This window comes from Felis catus, chromosome B1, assembly GCF_018350175.1.
Source record: "Felis catus isolate Fca126 chromosome B1, F.catus_Fca126_mat1.0, whole genome shotgun sequence".
In the NCBI taxonomy this organism is placed as follows: Eukaryota; Metazoa; Chordata; class Mammalia; order Carnivora; family Felidae; genus Felis; species Felis catus.
In genome coordinates this window covers 54,711,682-54,739,036 of record NC_058371.1, presented here as the reverse complement: position 1 = coordinate 54,739,036, position 27,355 = coordinate 54,711,682, and the positions used below count along the sequence as shown (strand labels likewise).

Genomic DNA, 27,355 nt, shown 5'->3' with positions numbered 1-27,355 from the left:
TAGATAGTCATGAAATGACCTGCTACATGTCAGGTAGGCACGAAAGAGGGAAAAGATGTGTAAGGTCATTTATTTTTGAATTGAGTTATCTTAAATATTGAAAATCTCTAAATGGATTAACGGGGAGAATGCTTCCATTTATTGGTCTTTTACTATGTACTGACACATGTGATCTTACTTACCTTTTAATAATCTCGTAAGCTTCATACACATGAGAAAACTGAACCTTAGTGAATTTGAGTAAATTTCCCAAGACCGTGCTGTTCACAATCGGTGGTGTTTCTCACTCATATTTGTTTGATTTTAAAGGATTTGTGGTATGGTTAAATCTTATTCCAGGGCATGCTCTGTATTTGAGAAATTTCAAAGCAACCTGGAGTGTGTATGAATTTTGCAGAAACTGTTAAATCTAGCTTTTAATGGCCATGGGTTTTGTAGTAGATTAAGCTCAAGTTCAAGGTTCCAGCCCTTCCACTTACTAGGCTTTTTGTTTTTGTTTACCTTATTTAAACTCCAGAAGCTTGTTTCCTCATTTAGAAAATGGCCATCATAATAGTTTCTATCTCTTAGGGTTGTGTAAGGACTGAGTGAGCTAATTCAGGGAAAGTACATTGTGTGAGGCACATATTAATGACTCCCCACCTATTAGCTGCTTGTTCTTTTTTATCACAAGCAGTGACAAGCCTGTTATATATTAACTCTTTCAATTTACAAGAATTTTCTTGACCACTCAATATAGCAGCATACATTTTTTATACTTTAACTGTGATTAAGCAGAGAAGCCTGAAGTACTTTTCTATAATTAACTGCTCAACTGTGTTAGAGAATGAAAACAGCTTTCAGAAGTAGATCTGACATTCACCAACAGCCGGGAGAGGACAGAGCTGATGTCTTTTCTACCTATGAACGAACAGTTTTGTCCTTCAGAGCTGGTGACCTTGGTTTCTTTCTGAAAGATACCTGAACTCTAGCCAATGCTGCTTTAGGATTTGATGGACCACCTGACCCATCTCAAAGGAGAAAGAAGAATAAAGTTTTTCAAAGGTCACATCTCAGCCATTTACAATTTTTTGTTACGTTTCTGTCATGGCTGAAGATTGTATTCAGACAATTGCAACAAAAACAGCCAAAGTCAAAATGAACCAACGAACACAACAGAAATGGAGAAAGAAGGGGAAAAAAAAAAAGAGCTTCTGTCTAGGGTTCAAATGCTTCCACTCGTAAGTCTTAACCTTTTTGATAATTATATTATGTGCAGCGGCCAAGAAACAAAAGGGGATAAAGGTCTTAAGAGTTATATTGATAAACTATGTGTGGTGCTCAAAAATGGCATGGAATATCTTGTTTAAGCTGTAAAAATATATTAGCATGTCATGTTATCTTCATAAATTCTTCTCACACATAGGGTGGGTGGAGTTCCTAAATCCCAAGGCACATTACCAATTCAGTTGGTCACTGCCATTCATCAATTGTTTTGTCACATATTTGCAGCCCCTCAGTTGGGACTGAGGTATTATGATTCTGGAGGGTTTGATAATAGGTGAATTATTAGCTGTTGGGGACGGATTTGTTTCTGAGCCTTTCTGTGGCAGTCTCTTATATAGGAAGGCAATCATTCTCACGGAATTTGCTCCCTCAGACATAAAGAGGTTTTGAATATGGCTTGTAATTTTTTTCCTAGTAAAATTTCATTAGTGGTTAATTATGATTGGTAGAGCTCACCGGAAGTTCGCCAAGTGTGTTGAGAGTTCAAACATGTCAAATTTTGAACTGCGTCATGATGGGATGGACGGCCCTTGGTATTCTCTGTCACCATGTTTATACACACTGTGTATCAATCTTCTATGCATTATCGCATGTTGAACTTGTGATTTTAACCTTGTTGGAAAACAAGAGGGGCTTTTACAATTCACTTTTCTCAGTCTGGGCAACGGTACTTTCTGGGTTTTGAGCCTTTGCCTTATACTGTATGATTTGGGGTAAGAAGTAATTCAAGGGCTATTTCAACAGCGTCTAACTTCGATAGGATGCAAGAAGTTAAGTTAAATGCTTTTTGTAGATGTTGCAGATTGGGCCAGATGAACCCAAAGTGTGGCTAAGTCTGGTCAGTCTCATCTATGGTTTTCTCAAAGAAGCCAGATCAGATCGAAGGCAGATTAAGCAGAATCCATTTCTTTTCCAAAAGGGCCCATTTGTAAGAACCAGGAAGAAGATAAAACACAAAGGAATATAATAAACTTCTCAATACATCCTTCTGAAAGTTTCAAGTTTCTATTTTAAAAGGGTGTATCCTCATTAAAGGCAGGCACTTTAGCTCATACAATTGTCATGAGCTCCGAAATCAGCTTGACTATTGCAAAAATTTATTGGTTTCTTAAATTTTTTTTTTCCCCGTAAGGGTAGGAGAAAATAACAAACGAAGGAGGCTTTCCCAAAAGTCAATACAAAACACAGCTTTATTGAAATAACTAGGTAATTAGACACATGATTTAAATTACGCTGAATCAAAAGTTGTTGCCTGGCAGGTAATGCTGTCAGGGTTTTGTGCTGTCTTTCTCCTCTCTGTTTTACCGGAGACTGGATTGATCTGAAAACTGCATCTATAAGTTCCTCACTGGAGAATATAGACAAAGAAATGATCCCCTTGGCAGTAGAAGTCCAGGGGTGGCAGATGCACGTACAGCAAAAATTCTGGCATGCTGGAGTAGGTTTAAAATAGTGCTAAGGAGTTTTTAATGTGTTTTTTTTTTTCTGTGTTGGTATATAACCATTTTTTGATGAGGGATGTTTCTGTTTCGGCAAAGAATTATGTGGCTGAATGATGCAGAATGGGAGTCAGGGCCTGAAAGATATTTGATTATGTGCTACAGAGGCCTCGTAATTGAAATGAGGTCTGAGTCTTAGACCTTCTCTATCCATCCCGCAGTTACGTAAAATATTTCCGATCGGTTATTTTGAGCCCCTTTTGTCAGCCGTATAGCTCTGGTGCCATTGTGGAGAACCCTTGGCCTAGGGCGGACTCAGTCCTAGATTTTCTTTTCTTTTTTTTTTTAATATGAAATTTATTGTCAAATTGGTTTCCATACAATAGATTTTCCTATTTAAAGTGCTTGATAGGGGATACAAAATAAATTTAAGTCATGGATTCTATATTCTAGATGCTTACAGTCTATTTTAGGGAAGCAACACTCACGTACAGGAGTAGAGAGAGGAAGAAGACCAATGAGGGCTTTAAGGTGCTATGGAATGCTTGTATTTGGGCAGGCAAGGAACAAGGAGGATGATAAACCTGACCTGTATTGGGGGGTGGGGCAAGCTACATAGGTGTTGAGGTTGAAATGTGTCTGGCATGAGGAATTAGATGGCTCTTCTCCCCTTAACTATTTAACTCAGTCACCTACTCAGCACATGTTTATTGCACATCAATCATGGTCCAGGGTGCCTTGGTGAGGAGCACAGTGCTGAAGACAAGGAGCATAGCTGCTGCCTTCATGAAGTTTAAGATCTGGTGGGCAATAGGTATTGAACACGAAAACACACAAACGTATATAACAAGAAACTGTGCCAGGCAATAGTAAAGAAAAGCAAGATGCTACAAAAGAGATCGTGGTTTGGGGAATACAGGTTGGAAGAAGAGACATTTAAGGTGAGATTCGAAGGATATACTTTTTTTTTTACTTAAATTTTTTTTAACGTTTATTTATTTTTGAGAGACAGAGAGAGAGCACGAGCAGGAGATGGGCAGAGAGGGAGACCCAGAATCCAAAGCAGGCATCAGATCCTGAGCTGTCAGGCTCCAGACAGAACCTGATGTGGGGCTGAGCCCCGCGTGGGGCTCAAACCCACGAACCGTGAGATCAGAACTGGAGCCGAAGTCGGACCCTTAACCGACTGATCCACCCAGGCACCCCTCGAAGGATATAGTTGTTAAAATATAAAGACGCTTCTTATATAGGATGTGCTAAAATTAGATAGAATTTCTACCGAGGGGCTCTTTTATGCCATGTGTCTGACAAATGAGGTAAAGAAATATTTAGGACATGCTCGTTCAATTGGCAACTGTATCAGGCAGGGGCTCACCAAGAAACAGATGCTACCTGCAAAATGGAGAACTTGAGGAGGGTTGAATAAATTTATAAAGCAGCGGTGACGGTGTACGGAAAGTATTTTCAGGGCCATTAATAACAGAGCTGTCACAATCCCTAGACCCAAAGGGACAAGCTGGAGGGCATGGAGACCTGAGTACCAGGAGGAGGGGCAGTAATGCTTTGAGATGAACAGTGACCTTGGTTGAGGGACACAGCGGCCCGAGGTGCCCCCGGTGTGAGAATGCAGGTTTGGGGGGCACGATACAACCTGAGATCTCGCTCTCCTTTTCCTTCTGCTCTCCTGGTAGTGATCCCCTTTGGCTGGACCCCACTAGACATCATCAGATGATGAATTTCACACAGGCTGGCCTCCCAGTTAGAGATCAAGGCCCAGAAGGTAGAACACGGACTTTGGAGAGAGACAGAAGATACCTCATACGGCAAGGCTACATGAAGCTCTTACCGTAGACACAGCTCAGAGGTGTGAAAGAACGCAGGCCTCGTAAAACGACTTACGAAGATCTGCTCTGGTTTGAGTTCATCTGTGGTGGGTGTGGTGCGGTCCATCGGAATCCAAACTATGGCTTCTAGAGACTATGATAATCGCTCTTTCTTCTAAGGCTTTTCCTACTTGGTTTTCAGGTTTCTCTTCTAGTGGCTGCATTTTTTTCTGTAGCCTCTGTCATAATACCCGAATCACACTGGGAAGGCACACCACATGTGATGGCAATGCCACGGGAAGTGCAACGGGCCAGAAACCTCTCACGGCCGAGCACCATGCTCCCAGAATCACTCACGCAGGCACCTACAGCACATTCCTACAATGCCACTTCTCCTTGGGACCATTGCTCTGCTCTTTCCTGGGGTTGTTCTGTCATTTTCTTTTTCCTCAGCAAGGCTGGGGATGTGGAAATGAAGAAAGGCAGAAGTTGAAATTTGTTGTAATACTAGCTGACATCTGAACGCTGGGATCGCTGTGTAAGAGGAAGGAATGGATGTATTTACCAAATAGCGCCAATCCCCCTTTCCGCCTTCGTTTCAAATTCTGCAGGAAGAAAGACAGCTCTGAAAATTTACGAGCCATAACGTGCTCTTCATTACTTGGTCACAGGGTAAGCAACCAGCACCCAAGCCTAAGGGTCACCTGCAGGTCTGGAAATCTTTGTAACTTTATATAGGGAGGTTCATTGGCTCCAGGAGGAGTGATGAGGTGCTGAGAAGCCACTCATTCACCAGGGAACTGCTAAGCAGTTTTGTGATAAATAAGGATATACATATGCACAGAGCTCTTTCGTTAGAGCATTTCCCCCAAACATGAGAATCTCAGTTAATTGTTACAGTGGCCCCGTGAATGGGGCAGGGCAGGCCTCGCAAACTTCCATTTCAGATGAGAAATTGAGCCTCACAGGCCATAGGGCCTGCCAGGGTCCTGTGGCTGGGAAATAGCAGAGGTGCTGGAAACAAATTCCAATTTCCATTATTTTTTTTTTAATTTTAAATCACAACAGTTTCCAATGGAAGCTTTCAAAGCAGAGACTTGTCTAGCCCTTTTCCTGTTCGCAGAAATTTCGAGGGTGTTGAGATAATCGGGAACTTTTCCTTTACCGAGTTTGTTTATAAATTTGTCCAATGAAAAGAGAAGTGTGGCTGGAGGTAAAATTAGACTCTGTTGGAACTTCTGTTCAAATACCTCTTTCCTTGTTTTTTCCTCTTCGGGATCCTGGTCACAGGACGGGAAGCCTGTTTCTCTCCTTGCTGTCAGACTCGCTCTTAGTAAGACGAGGACTCGTGGCAGCATTGTGAACAGTGGCGTTCTACGATCTGACTTCTAGTTTTACAAAGACTCCCCTGGCCACTGTGCTGAGAGCAGACATTGGGTAAGGGGGAAGCAGGAGAGTCCGGCTAAAAGGCCGGTGCCGTCACTGCGGGAGAGGCGATGGTGGGGTTTTGGACAGAAGCAGCAGAGGAGGTACTAACAAGTATTGTGACCCGGATAGATTTTGACAGCAGAGCCTACAGGATTTCCTGACAATGCAGATGTGGCTTGTGAAAGAGAGAGAGGAGTCAAGGATCAATACAAGCGTTTGGCCCAAGCCACTGAAGGAAGGAGGTGCCATCAATGAAGATGGGGAAGAATGAGGTGAAGGAAGATCAACAGGTCAGTTTCAGAAATGATGAACTCGGGGTGCCTGTTACACATTTGTATTTTCTTAGTTACTCCTCCCTCCCTCCCTCCCTCCCTCCCTCCCTTCCTTCCTTCCTCTCTGTTTCTCTCCCTCTCTCTCTCCCTCCCTCCCCTCCTCTCTCTCTTCCTCTCCCTCTTTTTCTTTCTTTTGCCCTGCCCTTTCCCTGTGTAACAAATTACCAGAAGTGGAGGGGGATTCAAATAACACCCACTTAGAGTTCTGTAGGTCAGAAGTCAGGCTGTGCATGGCTGGATTCTCGGTTCAGGGTTTCATAAGGCTACAATCAAGGTGTCGGGAAGGCTGAATTCTTGTCTGAAAGCTCTGGGGAAAAATCCACTTCTAGGCCCATTTAAGTTGTTGGCAGAACTCGGTTTCTTGTGGTGCTAGGACTCAGGTCCCCGTTCTCCTGCTGTCAGGTGGGAGCTGCTCTCAGCAACTAGAGGCCACCCTGAGGTCTTTGCTCTATGGCCTTCTCCTCCCTCAGCAAAGGAAAATTCCCCTCCTGTTGAATTCCTCTCATGCTTCAATTTTCTCACTTCCTTTTCTGAGACCAGCTGGAGAAAGCTCTCTGCTTGTTTTTTTTTTTTTTTTTTTTAAGCTCTCTGCTTTTATTTATTTATTTATTATTATTTTTCACATTTTCTTACTGGGCTTGACATTCGCCTCTTGCAATTTTATTGAAGTATAGTTAACATAATGTTTTTAAATATTTAAGGTAAATGATTTGACATTTTGATATACTTCTGTATTGTGTAAAGCTCTCTGCTTTTATTTATTTATTTATTTATTTATTTATTTATTTTTAAGCTCTCTGCTTTTAAAGGGCTCATGTGATTAGGTCAGGCCCACCTGGATATCTCCCACCCCCATCTTTAAAAAAAAAATTATTCACAATTTGCCTGAACTTTAAGTATCAAGCAACCGGAAAAGGAGCTATGTATAACAAACTATTACTAGAAAACATAAGTAACTGTTTCAAAAAGAGTAGATGATTAGATTAAAGTATAGGTAACAGCAAATGCTTAACCATCCTATATTATTTCTGCCTTTTTCTGGAAATATTATTTTATTTAATATAACACATAATATCATATTAGTTTAAGATATTCAACATAATGATTTGATATTTGTATACACTGAGAATGATTAAGGCAGTAAATCTGGTTAGTTTTTTGTTTTTAAATTTAGGATGAGGATTTTCAAGATCTACTCTCTTAGCAACTTTCAAATATGCAATACAATGTTATTGACTGTAGTCAGCATGTTGTACATTATACCCCCCCGCCTCCCCCCACCGTGATTTATTTATCTTACAACTGGGAGTTTGTAACTCTTGTTCCCCTTCACCCATTTCACCCACTTCCTTACTCTCCTCCCCTCTGGCAACCACCAGCCTGCTGTCTGTTATCTATGAGTGCTTGTTTTGTTTTGTTTTGTTTTTTTAGATTCTGCATATAAGTGAAATCATATGGTATTTGTCTTTCCCTGTCTTACTAATTTCACTCAGCATAATACCCTCCATGTCCATCCATGTCATTGCAAATGACACGATTTCATTCTTTTTTACGGCCAAGTAGTATTCCATTGTACCTATATACCACATGCTGTTTATCCATTCACCCATCAGTGAACACTTAGGTTGTTTCCATATCTTGGTTATTGTAAATAATGATGCAATAAACGTAGTGGCGCACCTGTCTTTTCAAATTGGTGTTTTGTTTTTTTTCCCAGGTAAATACCCAGAAGTGGAAATGCTGGATCATATGATCGTTCTATTTTTAATTTTTTGAGGAAACTCCGTACTGTTTTCCATAGTGGTTGCACCAATTTGCATTTCCACCAACAGTAAATGAAGGTTCTCTTTTCTCCACATTTTGGCCAATAGTTACTATTTCTAGTTGTTTTGATAATAGCCATTCTAACAGGTGTAAGGTAGTAATGTCTCATTGTGGTTTTGATTTGCGTTTTCTTGATTAGTGATGATTAGTAATGTTGAGCATTTTTTCGTGTGCCTGTTGCTCATCTGTACATCTTCTTTGGAAAAATGTCTATTCAAATCCTCTCCCCATATTTTAATTGAAAAAATATATATTTTTTTGCTATAGAGTTGTAGGAGTTCTGTAATTTATATGTATTTTGGATATTAATCCCCTATCAGATATATGGTTTGCAAATATCTTCTCCCATTCAGTAGGATGCCTTTTCACTTTGTAGGTGGTTTCCTTCACTGTGCAAAGCTTTTCAGGGTGATGTAGTCCCATGTTTATTTTTGCTTTTGGAGTCAGGTTCAAAAAAATTATTTCCAAGAATAATGTCAATGCATAGGTTTTTTTCCTAGGAGTTTTGTGGTTTCAGGTATCATATTCAAGTCTTTAAGTTAATTAAACTCAAGTCTTTGAGTTAATTTTTGTGTATAGTGTGAGAGAGTGATCCAGTTTCATTCTTTTGCATGTAGCTGACTAGTTTTCTCATCTTTATTAAAGAGGCTGTCTTTCCCCTCGTGTATTCTTGCCTTCTTTGCTGTAAATTAATTGACCATATATATGGAGATTTATTCCTTGGCTTTCTATTCTGTTCCATTGATCTATGTGTCTGTTTTTGTGCCAATACTATACTATTTTAATTCCTGTGTTTGTAATATTAGTTTGAAACCAGGGAGGGTGATCTCTTAGCTTGTTCTTCTTTCTCAAGATTTCTTTGGCTATGTGGGATATTTTGTGGTTCCATATAAATGTTAGGATTATTTGTTCTATTTCTGTGAAGAATGCCTTTGGAATTTGGGTAGGGATTTCACTGAATCTGTAGATTGCTTTGTACATTTTAACAATTTTCATTCTTCCAATCCATGAGCATGGAATACCTTACCATTTATTTGTGTTGTCTTCAACTGCTTTCATCAGTGTCTTATTGTTTTCCGTATGTAGGTTTTTTCAACCTCGTTGGTTAAATTTATTCTTAGGTATTTTATTCCTTTGATGTAATTGTAAAAGGGATTGCTTTTAAAATTTCTCTTAATTTTATCACCCCCACCCTGCCTTTTAAAATTTAACTGTGCCATGTAACATATCACCACAGGAGGAAGATTCATCATGTTTACAATCCCAGGGATTTTTCAGGGCATGTATACCAGGGGCCAGGAATCTTGAGGGACCACCTTAGAACTCTGCCTATCGCAATATCCAAGAGAAAATGTTGAATAGAAGTTTGGATATTCACATTTAGAGTTCAGGAGAGAAACTTTGGGAGTCATTGTGGTACAGATAGTACTTAAAGCTGTGAGGCTGAGCTCACTACAAGTGACTCTAGATATTGAAGAGAAGAGGCTCAAAGACTGGGCTCCAGGCAGTGTTCATCTTAAGAGATCTGGCAAAAGAGAAGAAACTACGAAAAGGAAACTGAGAAGCGGTGATCAGCCAGGTGGCAAGAAATCCAAGAACGTGGTATTCCGGAAGATGAGTTTTAAAAAAGGATATCACATACCAATATCAATTGAATCAATTGTATCAAATGCTGCTGCTCGATCAAGTAACATGAACAAAAAGAACTGATCTTTAGATTTAGCAACATGGGGGTCTTCAGTGACTTTGATGAGAATGTTTTTTTTTTTTTTTTTGTTTTGTTTTTTTCAACGTTTATTTATTTTGGGGACAGAGAGAGACAGAGCATGAACGGGGGAGGGGCAGAGAGAGAGAGGGAGACACAGAATCGGAAACAGGCTCCAGACTCTGAGCCATCAGCCCAGAGCCTGACGCGGGCTCGAACTCACGGACCGCGAGATCGTGACCTGGCTGAAGTCGGACGCTTAACCGACTGCGCCACCCAGGCGCCCCGAGAATGTTTTTTTATAGAGAGGAGAGACAGCAAGTCCGTCAAAAGTGACATAAGACAGAATGTGAGGAGACGAATATGAAATAGTCACTCTAGACCATGCTTTGAGAGTTGTGAAATGATGGTAGCTTGTGCAAAGCAAAGTGGAGTCAAAGATGGGAATAAAAGTGTGGTTAAAGATGGGGTAAACGACAGCATGTTTGTATGTCGAAGGAAATGGTTAGTTTGAAAGGAAAAACATTAATAATGTGGCATAGAGAGGTGAGAAATGCCGGTGTGGCCTTGAATAGGCAGAAGACTGAAAATCAAATACATAAATGGATGGGTCAGCTTTAGATAAGAGCGTAGAATGTCCTTCTATAGTAATTAAAAATGATGATTAATCTCATTTTGTGTCCTTTTGCACAAATAAAAAAAATCAAATGTATTTATAATTACCATGTGTTTAGCACTTTACAATTTATGAAATATTTTCACACCCATACTTTGTCTCAATACACATTTGAAATATCTTATTTGATTCTCACAGTGATTCTGGGAGGTAGAACTTTTACCCTCATTTTCCAGTAAGGACAGGTATCGAGGAAGATTAAATAAATGTCACATTGCTCATGGGTAGTATTATTAGAATTTGGAGCGTCAGCCTAAACTTCATGTGTAGCAATGTTTTCCAAATTGTTGAGTTGAAATCCTGAGTCTACACTCAGTCACTGTATTTGGATGTGGTTAGATGTGTCTTACTATCATTTTGTACATTGCCTTTATCTTTCAAGCAAATTCAGCGAATTCTTTTAACATTCGTCTGTATAATATCTGCTTATATGTTTGAAAATGAAAAGAAACTTATTGATGTAATTGGAATTTAGCTGTTCAGATAGTGAAAGAATATAGTTTTTAGTTCTGACTCAATCCTTAGCCATTATTGGTTCCACTCTCTTACTATCTACTAAGATCAGGGAATACAGGTAGCCTCAAAAATGCAGACACTCTTGGGGCGCCTGGGTGGCGCAGTCAGTTAAGCGTCCGACTTCAGCCAGGTCACAATCTCGCGGTCCGTGAGTTCGAGCCCCGCGTCGGGCTCTGGGCTGATGGCTCAGAGCCTGGAGCCTGTTTCCGATTCTGTGTCTCCCTCTCTCTCTCTGCCCCTCCCCCGTTCGTGCTCTGTCTCTCTCTGTCCCAAAAATAAATAAATGTCAAAAAAAATTTTTTAAATATAAAAAAAAAATGCAGACACTCTTTCCCATGCCACATGCTTGATCACAGACTGACTGGAAAACAGTTAACATGCATGGTGATGTAAATTAAAAGTTTCTCTCTGGGAAAATGAGGGTAGAGGGACCTTAAGATGACCATTTCATTAAGAAAGGTCTCCTCACAAATACCTTTCATATGCCCCACGTGTTCATTTATAATGTCAAATGAAGGCAGACCCATTGGATTTCTATTTAATATAGTTTATTTCACTTTTCTAGCTTCAACATATTCACTGGAAAGAGGAAGAAGGAAATTGGAAACAGGTATTCTTTACTATTTTTTGAATGAGGGCATTATTTTACTAACTTATTCTTGCAGTTCAATAAGACACCAATTTTTCAGCTGTTTTAATTTTTTTTTTTTTGTTTAAAAATTTTTTTTAATGTTTATTAATTTTTGAAAGAGAGAGAGAGAGAGAGAGACAACAGGGGAGGAGCAGAGAGATAGGAAGACAGAATCAGAAACAGGCTCCAGGCTCCGAGATGTCCGCACAGAGCCCGATGCAGGGCTTGAACTCACAAGCCGTGAGATCTTGACCTGAGCTGAAGCTGGACGCTTAACCGCCTGAGCCACCCAGGTGCCCCGAATTTTTCAGTTTTTTAAGAAATATGGTGCACTTCAAACCTATTTCTTTTGAGTTTTTGTTTTGTTTTGTTTTGTTTTGTTTTTTTGAACCAGTGGAGAGTCATATACCTCGGTTGCAGCGGTATCTCTGCTCAGAATTTGACTCACTCCCCTGGGACGCAGTGGTGCATTCTACTAACAGGATGTTGGCTTTGACTTGGTGACTAATGTCAAATAGCATCAGAAGTTCAATATGAGGATATAGCAATGAAGCATGAATTCTTACAAATTATGTACTGTCCTGATCCTTCACTAAAGTGTAACCTATTGAAATTTTGGAACCCACGCTAATTCTTTCAGGATGTGGAGGTATCATACTTTGATAAGCAGCTTTATCACATTGAGTTACAAGCAACTGAGAATACCTTTTAAGCTACTTATTAGTCAACTACAGGCTAAGACAGTGAGCACGTTGGAGATAATGAGTATTTCTAAAAATATCTTCAATAACTTATTTCGTAATCATAAAAAGCATGAGGTTTATGGATATGGCCATGTGAAGATATCCCAGTACCCTTCCCATATCTTCAATATATTAAAAACCTTTCTTCTACAAGCATTTTAGTTTTCTAAATAGGCAGAATTTACTAATACTGATACTAAATTACTTCTACTTAAATTACTTTAGGCAAAAATAATTGGGCATATTAGCACACGAAGAAAGATGCGGGTGATTATAATTAACTTCTAATTTTTATTTCCTAATTCTAAACTTCATATCATGAGAATCTCAACATTGCCCAAGAGATACAATCTGTTATATTATGTACAGTTGACTCTTGAACAGCACAAGGGTTAGGGGCACCTCCCCCCTACTCCCCCCCCCCCTTGAAAATCTGCATATAACTTTGGACTCCCTCAGAACTTAACCCCTAATAGCCTACGGTTGGTTGGAAGACTTACCAATGTCAACACAGTTGACTAACCCTTATTTTGTATATGAGTATATACTGTACTCTTACAATAAAGTAAGCTAAAGAAAATGTTATTAAGAAAATTAAAGGAAGAGAAAATACATTTACAGTATTGTATTATTTAAAAAAAATCTGTGTGTAGGAGGCGCCTGGGTGGTTCAGTAGGTTAAGCGGCCGACTTCAGCTCAGGTCATGATCTCACAGTCTGTGAGTTCAAGCCCCGCATCAGGCTCTGTTCTGACAGCTCAGAGCCTGGAGCCTGCTTCCGATTCTGTGTCTCCCTCTGTCTCTGCCCTCTCCCCTGCTCATGCTCTGTCTCTCTGTGTCTCAAAAATAAATAAAAACATTAAAAATAAAATCTGTGTGTAATTGCACTTGTGCAGTTCAAACCCTTATTGTTCAAGAGTCAACTGTACTTCCAACAGAAAACTTTTACTTGAAAAAATATTAAGAAAATACAGTTCCCAAAACCCAAAGCCCAAACCCAAAACCAAAACAAAACAAAAAAAGAAAATACAATTCCATCACGACTGGCTTTTTTTCTTCCTACTTGTGATATTCTCCCCCCCAACAACTCCTCTTTATCTATCCAAATTTGATAAGTCCTTTAAGATTTATCTCAAATGGTTACCCAGTGAATTCTGACTTGAGAATTCCGGCCTTTATCAGACTCTGCTTTGTGAGCAGTCATGAACTTATTAGCTATATCATTGATTGAGACACAATTACTGTAGAACTGATTGCATACAGCTTAGTGCAGTATTATGTATCATTTAAAAATTATTCTGTCTCCGGTAAGTTTCTAAGACGTCTGAAGACACGTGGGTCGCGCCTTTTGTTCCGGGTGCAATATTTTTTGATTGAACAAAACATTTTATTCATTGATTCAGCCATCACGTATCCAGTGCTCACGATGAGCCAGGGATTTTGCTAAGTACCGGCACACCAAGGATTCATTTGCTCTTTATCAATTCAACACATTTTTGAGTGCCTAATATTTGCCAAGTTCTTGAGATACAGGTGTAAAGTAAATTAAATCTCTAATTTTTTGTAACTCCCATCTTAGTAGGGGGGGACAAAAAAATAAAGAAATAAGTGACCTCTATATGTTATGAAGTAGTGATAAGGGCTATGAAGATAATGAGACAAGATAAAGTGATACAGAGTGATAGAGTGTGAGAGTGGGGATATTTGAACAAAGATGGCGAGGAACGGTCTGAGAGACAGCATTTGAGTGAAGTGAGGGGGTGAGCTTAGCAAATGTCTGACAGGAGACAGTTCTTTGCAAAAGGAAGAGCAAGTTCAAATGTCCAAGATGGAGATGCTCTTGGCATGTCCTGGCACAGCGAGGAGGTAAACTGGCTGGAAGGCCCTGAATGACAGGGAGGGTTCCCCGAAGGTGAAGTCAGAGAGGAGGCAGGGCCAGATCATAAAGGGCTCTAGAGGATTTGATTCTACATGGGGTGAGAAGATGTCAGAGGTTTTAAGTAGGGAATTGATATGGTCTGATTTATGATGAATGACACAATTGAAAAAGATCTTGGAACTTCTCTAAAGAAACTTAAAATCTCTTATTCAAAGTTCTACTGTACAAACATTCATAGACATTCTTATTAGACTACGAAATTAAAAAAAAATAAATTTACTAACAAGTAAAATATTCCCCCTATGTGTATGGTCTATATGGAGTGTGTGTATGTGTGTGTGTCTATGAATATGTAATTGTGGGGAGGGCCAAATAGCAAATTTAAGAGGAAAATATAACCTCAAATTATAAAAATGAGGAATGAAGCAATTTTTAAACTGAAAACTCAAATCCAAGAAATGTGGGTTCTTCATGTGAGAAACGAACACTGCGTGGCTGTTTTTTTTTTTTTTTACTTCCATATTTTTGTATCTCAAAATATCAAGATACAACTTAATTTGTTTAAGAGAGAGAGTCAGCACATGCACACAAATGGGGAAAAGGCAGAGGGTGTGGGAGAGAGATAATCTCAAGCAGCCTCCATGCTCAACACAGAGCCTGACGCAAGGATCAGTCTCAGGACTGTGAGATCATGACCTGAGGTGAAATCAAGAGTCAGACACTTGGGGCGCCTGGGTGGCTCAGTCGGTTGGGCGACTGACTTCGGCTCAGGTCATGATCTCACGGTCCATGGGTTCGAGCCCCGCATCAGGCTCTGTGCTGACAGCTCAGAGCCTGGAGCCTGTTTCAGATTCTGTGTCTCCCTCTCTCTCTGACCCTCCCCCGTTCATGCTCTGTCCCTCTCTGTCTCAAAAATAAATAAATGTTAAAAAAAAAAAAAAGAGTCAGACGCTTAACCAACTGCACCACTCAGGCACCCCTGACTTAAATATTTTATGCAAGAATATAAATAACTGTTATTTGAATTGTAGGTCCCAAAGAATATTTGGTCAATATTTATAGCATATGTTTGCTTCAAATAAGGGCACAGGGATTGATTGTTAAGTGGATCTGAAGAACTGTGAAATCGAAACATTATTATATGACCCTACGGTATTAAATAATCAAAGGTCCTTTTTTTCTGTTCATAGATCAGCTCTTAGCACTGTAATTAAGGGATCTGGTTTGTAATGTTAATTTTGATGTTGAAGCAACGGGTGACTTAGAGCAAGATACAATAATGACGGTAACAGCTAATGCTACTTGAGTGCTCATTCTGTGTGAAGCACTCTGTGAACTACGCACTTTATGTTGGTGTTTTCTTGCCAGAGTCCTGAACCAAATGAGAGAGAGAACAACTGGTCAGATGGAGAACCAAATATCACCTTTAAATGAAGCTATTATCAGACAGCCTGGCAACAAACGACAGGCTCCCAAATGCTGGGCCCTGGGATACAATAGATTTCTACATTCAGTCTTGGGCTTTGCTGGTTGACTGATAGGTTTTCCACCGAAGGGCATCCTAAGGGCATCCCGTATTGAAGAGAACAAAAGTTGAGTCTTCTGTGGGTAGCTAATCCCAGGATAAAGGGAGGGCAAGGATCTGGGCTCCCCCATTCTACCCCTTCTTCCAAGGTCATACTAAGGGGTACTTAAGGAAATTCCCTCTTCACTGAAGTTATGGGCATGGAGAAGAACTGTTTTTCCTGGTAATGAATCTATTAGCTCATGTAAATTCTTACATAAACCCTATATAACAGATATTATTGTCAAAATTTTGCAGACACAGAAATGAAGGCACAGAAAAGTGAAGTGAGTTGGCAACGTCCCACCACAAGGCTGTGGTGGAGACATCCTTGAACCCAGGCAGTCTGGCCCCAGAATTCACATTCTCACCCACATGCACTCCTGCTTCTCTAATCTTTTTGAGCTGAACTTTCTTATCTGAAAAATGACGGGGTTAGGCTAGAAAAATCTCTAAAAATTCCTGTCGACTTGAAAATGCTTTAATCTGTCTTTGGGTTCATTGTAGAAAAATCTGGGTGTGTGAAATCTTTGAAACTCCCCAGGCAAGGGATAACATGGAACAATATTACATACAACTTAAAATGTTATTTTGATGAAAAGCCACAGTAGGTAATTGTAACCCAATTCTCTTTTCAATGTGGAAAACTCAGCAGTTTAAAAAGGAACAGACAGATGGAATTTTGCTAACACGTCCAAGAAGGAAATATGATTTCACATGCATATTATATGCAAGTTTATGAATGCAGTCATAGTGTCTGGAACCTAGGTAGGAAACTATGATGAAAATCAGTGAAGTAAAATATCAAAATAAAACACTGCATGACAACTCCTAATGGGTAGCAATGCTGGCGCCTTTCATAAAACCTCTTGGGAGTATTAACGTGAGACATAAGTGGCTGAACGGGTCTGAATTTCCCTGGTGATAGTCATATATCAAAATGAACGTTAGCTGGCAACAATTCAGGAAGCGACATGCCTCGCATGCCACTGTCGAGATGCCAAAGTTGTGATCACGGACGGCAAATTGTGACATTTTACCGTGGGTCAAAATCAAGTAGACGACCTGGTGTATAATTCCCTAAGAACTTGTTTGGGGCAAAGACTGACGATTATAATCTCAATTAAGGACAGAATGTGTGATTTCAGTAACAAAATCACCTTTGTATATTTGAAAGGACAGAGGAATTATCAGCGTGTTTTCAACGAAACTGCTTGCAGGGTCTTCTGGGCAGTAGACAGCTTACTCCACGTTTAAATACACCCCGGGAGTTTTGGAATAGTGTTCTTAATGGAAGAGTTTTAGAAATCACCTTAAAGTAATAAGCTCTTAAAAATGGCTTCCGGCCAACATAAATTCTCATCATGCAATTAATATTCAAATAACTTCAGTTTTTCTGTCAAATTAATTCAGTGGTTGGCAAGTGTCAAGTACCTTTATTTAAGGTAATACATTTGAATTCTAGCTGGTGAGCTTTCTTCTCCTTCTCCATCAAAAAAATTAAAAAAAAATTTTTTTTAACGTTTATTTATTTTTGAGACAGAGAGAGACAGAGCATGAACGGGGGAGGGGCAGAGAGAGAGGGAGACACAGAATCGGAAACAGGCTCCAGGCTCTGAGCCATCAGCCCAGAGCCCGACGCGGGGCTCGAACTCACGGACCGCGAGATCGTGACCTGGCCGAAGTCGGACGCTTAACTGACTGCGCCACCCAGGCGCCCCAAGTGTGACTTTTTAAAGAAAAATGTTGATTTATTTTGAGAGAGAGACATAGAGAGTCAGTGGGGGAGGAGCAGAGAGGGACGGAGGGAGAATCCCAAGCAGACTCCGCAACTGTCAGCTCAGAGCCAAGCACAGGCCTCGAACCCACAAACCAGGAAATCATGACCTAGGCTGAAACCAAGAGTCAGACGCTTAACTGACTAGCTACCCAGGTGCCCGAGTAAGTAGGACTTTTGAAAACAGATCGTTTCCTTTTTTCAGGGGTTGCCTGGGTATCATGTGTAACTATAGTTCTAATTCTCAGCTTGCACCTGTCATTGTTTTTAGAAGCACTATTTTCTAGATGACATCTCAGAGGTTCCTTCCGAAGAATTATTGTTATTTTGGGTTAAAAAGAGATTTTCTTTGCCTGCTGGAACTTCGTGTGTATTTGCTCTTTTCAAAGTGTGTGAGCGTGTGTCTTGAAATTTCTTAAAAATTTATGGCACAAAGGGGATGTTATGATTCTTGATTTTCGTGGAGCCTAAGCGTAAGAATGATTTCTTAATGACATAATTTGTGTCTATTATAAATTGCTTCCATAATATGTTTATTTTATTGACTAACATTGCAGGGTAGAGGACATGAATTAGTAAGGAACAGAGCTGGACTGCTAAAAAAGTAAACGACAAACGTCAAGTACTCTGGAGCAAAGTCGTTTAATGAAACAAAGAGAAAAAGTACCAGAATTGTTGTTTTCTGTATTGCAATGCCACAAAATCTAATAAAGTTTTTAAACATGCAGCAGAAAGTAAACTAAAATTATATTATCTGACTTCTAATAAGTTACATTGGTGATTTGTTACAAACAAATGAATAACAGGTAGTAAATATAGGTTGACATGTATTTTAAAAGCTCTAATAATACCCAGGGTGTAATGACTATGGAGATGCCAGGAAAGGGGACGTCTGTCTGAATAGTGCGATTTCATTTGCTGCTTATTTTGAGAACAGTCACTTGGACCTCTTGTGAAATATTCTCTTGTGATTTCTCCACCTATAAATAGCTTGCTTTTGGGCCTGATGGCTTCTAATCAGTGAATAATGATTACTGACTGGGCCCCAGTTATCAACAGCAACAACAGCAGCATTTATGGAGCATTTAGTCCTCATAACAACCCAGTGAAGTAAGGATTATAATTACCTTCATTTTGCTCGTAAGCAAACCAACACTCAGAGAATTTAGGTCATTGCCAGAGACAAACAATGCAAATATAACTGATATTTATTGTGCTCCTTCTGTGTCCTAGGCACTACGCTTGTCTTGAGGACTAAACAGAATAGAAGGCAGCCTGTGTTCTCAATTCCTGTAGAGTGTTCTGGGGGAACAGATGAATTTCCAGACAACTACAACAGAGAGAGCTAAGAGCTAATATATGAAGTACTGTGTTGGGGTGCTATGAGATACAGAACACATTCTCAGGGTGTGCGGGCAGACTTGTGTAGGCAGACAGGGCAGAGCAGGGTAAAAGCATCCTCTTGTGTGTACCTGGTGACCGAACATAGATCATGTTCACCTTTATTCTTTTATTTTTTAAAAAAAAATTTTTAGTGCTTATTTATTTTTGAGGGGGGAGAGAGAGAGAGAACAAGTGGGGGAAGGAAGGGCAGAGAGAGAGACACACACACAGAATCCGAAGCAGGCTCCAGGCTCCCAGCTGTCAGCACAGAGCCCAATGTGGGGCTTGAACTCACGGACCGTGAGATCATGACCTGAGCTGAAGCTGGACGCTTAACGGACTGAGCCACTCACGCACCCCCGTCTTTATTCTTTTAGATCTACAAAGCTTTAGTTCTTTGCAGTCATATTATAGCTTACCACAATACCACATGGGAAACTACTCTCTCGCATATGTAATTCCAGAATAGGCCTTACATTTATTTTCGGGGCTGCGTGGAGGAGACTACTCATCTACTCTGCCAAAGAAAATACATACTTGAGAAAAACACCGAATAATTTCCTAGACACATGGAATTTACAGCTGATTGTTTAGAAGATCCGGTTACTATTTATAAACTCTCAATTTTAATATAAGATGTTTTAGCCGCCGAAAAGTGTCTTTTTTTTTTTTTTTCATTTTAGAAGTTCAGGATTACATGTACCAGCTACGTGGCATGATTGCATGAATTTCTAGCCTCGGAGAGCCGTCTGTATATCTGAGTAGGCTTGACAATGAAATGCATGACATACTTGGTCAGTTGGTGAAGCTCTGTGCAGTGGGAGTAGGGCCCGAGGAAATTGCCAAACACCTCTTTTCTAGGAAGTGTCCCTCTCCTCTAAATTCATGTGACTGCCATAGATGTCGCCGTGTTTATAGATGTGACTATTCATTGGTTTGGGGTGGGAAGAAGATCCAAGCTGGGCTAATCAAATTACCCCACTATTTTGGCCTCATTAATTAGGCTTGGCTAGTCAGAGTCCGTTTTTCCCTTCCCAAATGGGTTAACTACAATTCAGTTCTGGCATTAGCTTCCTGGAATTAGCACCAGACTCCACAGGTTAAGAGCTCAGTCCTCTGCAAAACTGCCCTCACCTTAGAAACCAGATGCAAGTGGGGTCCCCAGGTCAGCCACACTTCTGATTGACCTGCTCTGAATTTGGGGGTTTCTATGGCTCTTTCAGTTTCCGTATTTTTTTAACGTTTATTTATTTTTGAGAGAGAGAGAGAGAGTGCACGAGTGAGAGAAGGCCAGAAAGGGGAGACAGAAGTTCCGAAGCAGGCTCCGTGCAGCGAGCGTAGATCCCGATACGGGGCCCGAACCCACTAACGGCGAGATCATGACCTGAGCCTAAGTCAGGAGTTGGATGCTTAACCGACTGAGCCACCCAGGCACCCCTCAGTTTCAATAATTTAATAGATCTCACAGAACTGAAGGAAGTGCTATATTCACGATTATAATTCTATTATAAAGGACACAACTCAGAAACAGCCAGACGAAAAAGCTGCACAGGGCAAGGTCTGGGAGGGTTTCAAGCATAGACCTTCCATGCTTCTTCCCCATGGAGTCAGGGCATCTCACTCCCTGGCACATCTCTATCTTCACCAAGCAGAAAGAGCCTTGGTGTTGAGTTTTTGTTGGGGTTTCATTAAGAGGCACGATTGATGAAATCTCTGGCCATGTGATCAGACTCAGTCTCCAGCACCCATTTCCTCCCGAGAAGTTCCAATTGTCTAGTCACATGCCAAGTCTTTCTGATGACAGCCAGACAGTGAAGGCTGTCCCAGAAGCCATCTTTGATCTTCGGGAGCTCACCAAAAATCACTCCATTAACATAACAAAGACATTTATCATTCAGGAAATTCCAATGGTTTTTGAAACTCTGCAAGGAACCAAGGACAAAGCCCAGATATATTCTTTATTATATCACAGGGTTCATGCTTGGAAATTTTGTTATTGGAATTCAAACTCTTTAGATTCCTGTACTGTGTCATGTAAAGCTTAGAGCTGTTGGCTGCCATGTTTCCAACCAGAAAAACAGAAGCCAATGTGTAGAAAGTAGAAGAGAGAAGAGAGGAATGGGGCAGAGAGTGAGCCCATAGAGGTTCGAGTCTCTTTTCCAGCATTTTCCCATCCTTGGTTTCTGTGAGGCTTCACACCATCTGTAACAAATATCCTTTCCCTCTTCTGACTTCATCCAACTCTAGCTGTTTCTCAAACTCCTAACTGAGGGTCTGCCGGTAGAGTGAGCAAGCGAACACATGTATGGGAATGGAAATGTGCGTACTGAAATAACATTAAGCCACAGGCAGGATTTATATCCGCTTCCTACACATTGTGCAGAAAGTCATTTGCTGCTTTGTACAAATGCTGGTCTTGCTACTCTTCAGAATGAGTTGATGTCAGTATGTGGGGAGTGTCATCCACCCACTGTCAGGTGTTGCCCTCCACACACAGGCGTCTGGCGGTAAGGACATCTCTGTCTTTATAAGACGCTACTGTAGCAGCTACCACAGAATTGGAACGAGGGCCTCGATTCCAGGGTTGGCCCTTGCTGACCCAGAATCCACCTCTGTGTACAGCCGCACATGTTGTGTCCACAGTGGAAGCAACTCTGCTTCCTGCTGGTGGCCTCCTTCAGTAGTCTTGGATTTTTACAAGCGCCTTGCGGGCCCCCACCGTTGCGAGTTGGGAATTTTAAGGGCGGAAAAATGTTAAAGCTCTTAGGAATACTAGATAACACAGAGTTCGATTCTGGGCTTCGCATGTCCGCCTAAAGGGCCCGTGAGACTTATCACGGCGTGTAGAACATAGTTGGCTCACCTCCGGGCTTTTGCATGTGCTGGGGGTGTCTGCCTGGAGGTAGTATACTACGTATTATTGCTCAAGTGCAGTCTTCTTAGTGATGTGTCCTGGACCCCCCTATCAGGATGGCTCCCACTTATTCTTTGCCCCTCTATCCTGCTTGTTTTATTTCGTAGCTCTTAATCAGCATCTGACATGTTGAACATTTATTTGCTCCCTTGTTTGTTGTCCGGCTGCCCCTTTAGAATGTAAACTCTCACGAAAGAGGACTTTTCCCTATTTTGTTGTTTTATCCCAGGGCCCAGAAGAGCAGCAGACACATTGTAGGCACTCAAAGATTTCTTGAACAACAAGAGAAATGAAGCAATGCTTCTGCTGTCCGGCATCTTCTGAATACCTTTCCTACATCCGGGGGAACCTTCCTGCCATGTGATTCTTGTCTCTTTAAGAGGGCAGGTCACGTCCTTGATTTGCCTTGCCTGCAGCTGGGACACCGGTCGGATGTCCCACACAATACTGTGAATTTGAAGTCAGTCACCTTGGGAAGTACGTACCAGGGGGAATGCGTGCGGGCTAGTGTGGAGATAACATGTTGCAGTTACTGTTCTGTCACTAAATGTGTGTCTTTCACATTTTCCTGCACGTGTGTGTGTGTGTGTGTGTGTGTGCAAAGGGAATGGTGGTGGATGTTCTAGCGGCCAGAGTTCAGGGCTGGTGGTGTGAGCTGAGTTTCTGTGTCTGGTGGAGTTGGCAGTGGATTTTTCTGTGGCACGGTCCGTCTGTGTTTGGGGGTTGTACCTGGCTGCATCGCCCCTGGGTTTTACTCCCTCCCCCTCCCACAGAATTCGGGAACTGTGCAAGTTCCTTTTGAAAATAAATGTCTTTTTTCTATTTAAACTAGAGTTTACGTGAGCTCTGTTGTCGGCAACTGGGGATCCTAACCGAGCCACAGCTGGTTTGAATCTGACTACCCCAAAGTCTACAGTTTTTAAAAGGAATGTAGCAGTTTATATGCTAGAACATTCTTTGGGTTAGACCTCAGTGTTCATCTGGTCAAGCAATTTTCAAATTTTTTTTTTTTTGCATAGAATTATTTCTTCGAGTGACATTTTACAAGAAAGTGGGCACCCAATAGGAAAAACATATGAATCTGAAACTGCTCTAGTTGAAGGCTGGTGGATGTAAGAATCCTTGGCCCCTCTCCCCTCGCAATGTCCGAGGCCTCCTGAGTCCTTGAGGCATCCCAAAACATGGGAGTTCCCTGACAATTTAACTACCTCATTTTCTAGAGGAGGGAATGGATATGCGGGAAAGTGTAAAAGATACACATTCCGTGAGAGAACAGTACCTAGAACCTATTAACGATACACTAGCCCAGAGTTTTCGTACCACCCCACACCGCACACTCAAAATAAGAACGGAAAGTAATCATTTTCTTTTAACGTTCTCTTCTGGGCACAGTCTGAGTAGCAAAAGCAACAGTCCGTTCATTTTTATTTAAAAAGACTTTTTAAAAACGTTTATTCATTCTTTGAGAGACAGTGAAGGCGTGAGCAGGGGAGGGGCAGAGAGAGAGGGAGACGCAGAATCCGAAGCAGGCTCCGGGCTCTGAGCTGTCAGCACAGAGCCCGATGCGGGGCTTGAACTCATGAACCTTGAGATTGACCTCAGCTGCTGACGCGGGGCTGGAACCCATGAACTGTGAGATCATGACCCGAGCTGAAGTCGGAGGCTCAACTGACTGAGCCACCCAGGTGCCCCCCCCCCCCAATTCTTTTAAATTTGAGTGCAGTTGATACACAGGTTACATTAGTTTCAGGTGTCCAACATAGCGATTGAACTTTTTTTATGTGTCATGCTAAGCTTAGCATAATTGCAGCTAGCATCTGTCACCATACAACACTGTTACAATATCATTGTCCATATTCCCTATGCTGTGCCTTTTATTGCCATGACGCATTCATTCTATTCATTCTATGACTAGAAGCCTGTATCTCCCACTCCCCTTCACCCATTTTGTTCACCTTCTACCCCCCCTTCCCCTCTGGCAACCATCAGTTTGTTCTGTATTTGTAGGTCTGATTCAGCTTTTCGTGTGTTTATTCATTTGTTTTTTTAAAGTCTACATCTGATTGGAATCATAGGGAATTTGCCTTTCTCAATCTGACTCATTTCATTTAGCATAAAACTCTCTAGGTCCATCCATGTTGTTGCAAATGGCATAATCACATCCTTTCTAAGGCTGCAAATATTCCATTGTATGCATCTATATGACATCTTCCTTATCCATTTGTCCAACAACGGGTGCTTAGATTGCTTCCAGATCTTAGCTATTATAAATATTATTGCAATAAACATAGGGATGCATATATCTTTTTGAATTAGTGGTTTTGTTTTCTTTGGTTGTAAGTAGCCAGTAGTAGAATTATTAGATCATATGGAATTTCTATATTTGATGTTTTGAGAACCTCCAAATTGTTTTCCACAGTTGCTGTGCCAATTTACATTCCCCATCATCAACTTTCTTGATGTTAGTCGTAGGAGAATCATATAAGTGACAAAATGGGCTTAGTACATAGCATCCAAAAGAGTTTCTGGTGCTCACAGTTCAAGATACCTTCTGTGATAGAACCACTGTCCACACCTGTAGGCTATCACCGTTGGGCACTATTACACTGGAAGGTACTGGATATGTAAAATTCTCAATGACCAATGCTTTGCTGTGTTCCACACCTCTAAATCTCTTCAGACTTCTACTTCTTCTCCGAAGGCCATATATATATATATATATATATATATATATATATATATGTGTGTGTGTGTGTGTGTATTTTTAATTAGATCTGATAAGGAATAATTGACAGGATGAAATCTTGCTCAGGAGGTGGTCCAATCCCTCATGTTAAGACACTAATGTTTTCTGGATTAATAATTTTGGCATGTATGACAGAATAACCCAAGGGACCATTACATTGAAACAGTAGTTGTGTGATATTTGTGTTGCCTTAGTAACTATAAAGTGCTACTCTGGGCATAACTGGCCTTTCTGTTCTTAGTTTACTTAACTATAAAATGGCTACTACACTACAATGTTTTCATATTTATAAGTTTTAAGGCTACATAAGCATTTATTCACTCATTTTTTTCAACAATGCAATTCAAACCTCTATCCTTGACCAAATGTATTTAATATTGATCTATACAAAGTACTGATATCCTGCCATGAAAGGTAAATGTAGTTTTAAAAATGTAACCTAGGGGTGCCTGGGTGGCTCAGTCGGTTGAGCATCTGACTTTGGCTCAAGTCATGATCTCGCAGTTTGTGAGTTCAGACCCTGCGTTGGGCTCTGTGCTGACAGCTTGGAGCCTGGAGCCGGCTTTTGATTCTGTGTCTCCCTCTCTCTCTTTGCCCCTCCACCGCTCACTCTCTCTCTGCCTCTCTCAAAAATAAATAAACATTTAAAAAAATGAAAAATGTAACCTATCCCAGGTCCTGACTTGGACTGTTTTCAAGGTTAAACAGGCTGCTGATCTCTTTCCATTCATCTGTGTAATGTTTGTAGAGATGATCACCTTAGACAAGGCCAGAGGGGCCATTGACCTGGGCGCCCCCCCTTTAGAAGGCCCTGTATAGCATAAATACTATTCAGTTCCAAGGAAATGCATCTCTACTTTTCTTGCACTTTATCCATGAAGCAAAGGCTCCAGTGCCCTAATTCCATGAAGGCTTGGGGACTGTGTCCCTGCCAATGTCAGAGACAGACACTGCTTTGAAATGTGGGATAAAAATACTTGAGTAGAGCAAAAATAAATCAATTTGCCAAATCCCTTCTGTCAAATAACGTTGACACAATATTTTCTTGAACACACAAGTAGTGCTGAGTGTCTATATTCCTGCTTTTCCTTGTTGTCAAGAATTGAACTGTGCTTCCTCAAATTCCTATGCTGAAGTCCTAACCCCCAAAATGTGACAGTATTTAGAGATAGGCCCTTGAAGGAGGTAGCTATGTTTCAGTGATGTCATACGGATGGGCCCTAATCGAATAGGATTAGTGGTCTTGTTAGAAGAGATACCAAATGATCCCTTTCTCTTCGTCTTTCTCTCTCGGCAGGGGCTCAGAGGAAAGGCCACGGGGACTGCAGCACCAAAGAAAGCAGCTGTCTGCAAGCCAGGGAGAGTCCTCATCAGAAACCAAACCTTGCTGGATGGTGATCTGGAACTTCTAGCCTCCAGAAATGGGAGAAATACATTTCTATTGTTTAAGCCACTCAGCCTATGTTTTTTGTTTTTTTTTTTTTTTGTTATGGCAGCCCAAGATTGATGCATTTGGGTTCTTTTTTTTTTTTTTAATGTTTATTTATTTTTGAGAGAGAGAAAGAGTGGGGGAGGGTCAGAGAGAGAGGGAGACAGAGGATCCGAAGCAGGCTTTGTGCTGACAGCAGAGAGCCCACTGGGGGGCTCGAACTTACAAACAGTGAGATCGTGACCTGAGCCGAAGTCGGATGCTCAACCGACTGAGCCACCCAGGTGCGCCCCCCCCCCCCCCCAGATGCACTTGTGTTCCAATTCCTGGATCTGGAGATAGTTATAAATTAGGGAGGTATGCAAATAGCTGAACACAGTGTCTGAATCGCCTTTTACAGTGTCAAATAATTCATAGTACTTAGAAATATATGTACATCTAGATGAAACATGTGAACCATGACACTCTTTTTTTTCTCCAGTTTTACTGAGGTGTCCCCGAGAAACAAAATCGTATATGTTTAAAGTGTACAATGTGATGCTCTGGTATCTGTATCCATTATGAATTGGTTACCACAGCCAAGTTAATTAACACATCTATCATCTCAGTTTGTTTGTTTGTTTATTTGGTGAGGATGTTTAGATTTACTGCCTTAGCAAATTTTCGAGTCCATAACACATTATTATTATTATTTTTTTTTCAACGTTTTTTTTTTGTTTTTTGTTTTTTTTTTTATTTTTGGGACAGAGAGAGACAGAGCATGAACGGGGGAGGGGCAGAGAGAGAGGGAGACACAGAATCGGAAACAGGCTCCAGGCTCTGAGCCATCAGCCCAGAGCCTGACGCGGGGCTCGAACTCACGGACCGCGAGATCGTGACCTGGCTGAAGTCGGACGCTTAACCGACTGCGCCACCCAGGCGCCCCTATTATTATTATTTTTAATGTTTATTTATTTTTGAGAGAGAGAGAGAGAGACAGAGTACAAGTCGGGGAGGGGCGCAGAGAGAGGAAGACACAGAACCCGAAGCGTAATCCGGGCCCCGAGCGCTCCGGACACAGAGCCCCACTAGGGACCTGAACTCGTGAACCGCGAGATCATGACCCGAGCCAAAGTGAGATGCTCCGCTGAATGAGCCACCCACGGGCCCCGTAACACAGTATTATTAGCTATAATCACCATGCTGTATACTGGATCCTCAGAACTTACTCATCTTCCAACTGACATTTTGCTCCCTTGGACCACCGTCTGCTCCTTTCCCCCAGCACCCTGCCCCTGGCAAC

General features: G+C 41.1%; 1 long non-coding RNA gene across 2 annotated transcripts; it reads left to right on the top strand.

The window, feature by feature from the left end:
• The first annotated feature begins 658 nt into the window (after positions 1-658).
• On the top strand, positions 659-26,155 carry LOC111560131. Of its 2 annotated transcripts, XR_006596580.1 has the most exons (4): positions 659-5,965; positions 6,086-6,246; positions 11,575-11,619; positions 25,942-26,155. It is a non-coding gene; the product is annotated as an uncharacterized LOC111560131 (long non-coding RNA). The 2 variants fall into 2 exon arrangements; XR_002741725.2 differs by lacking the exon at positions 11,575-11,619 and having other exon boundaries at positions 662-5,965.
• The last annotated feature ends 1,200 nt before the right edge of the window (positions 26,156-27,355 follow it).